General features: G+C 66.8%; 1 protein-coding gene across 1 annotated transcript in view; it reads right to left on the reverse strand.

The window, feature by feature from the left end:
- The window catches only part of EMG1 (EMG1, N1-specific pseudouridine methyltransferase), a 9,906-nt gene that overhangs the window by 7,186 nt on the left and 2,335 nt on the right, over positions 1–385 (reverse strand). The gene's annotated exons all lie outside the window — the stretch shown is intronic.

Consider the following 385-nt stretch of genomic DNA (forward strand, 5'->3'; position numbering starts at 1 on the left):
CCCCCCGCCGCGCCGCGCTGCTCACCGCGTGTCCTGGTCTGTCCCCGCAGTGGAGGGCGGGCAGCGCGCCATCTTCTTCAACCGCATCGGCGGCGTGCAGCCTGATACCATCCTGTCCGAGGGGCTACACTTCAGGTACCCGCGGGGGGGTTGGTTGTCTGTCTGCGCCTCTGTTTGACCCGTGCTCCCTGGTTCTGTGGGCTGGGTGGGACCCTAGGTTCCTGGGTTGGGAGCGAGTTTGGGGCCTCAAAGCCTGGCCCAGACCCCAGTAGTTGTCCTCCTCCCCAATCCCCTCCTGGGATAGCTGGGCTGTGCCCTGCCAAGAAGCTGCTGCACCTGTACCCAGCCAGCTGGCTCCTGCACAGTTGGGGGGGGCATCACGCAC

The sequence above is a fragment of the Gavialis gangeticus genome, unplaced genomic scaffold, assembly GCF_001723915.1.
Source record: "Gavialis gangeticus isolate Ggan-Ray unplaced genomic scaffold, GavGan_comp1, whole genome shotgun sequence".
NCBI lineage: Eukaryota > Metazoa > Chordata > Crocodylia > Gavialidae > Gavialis > Gavialis gangeticus.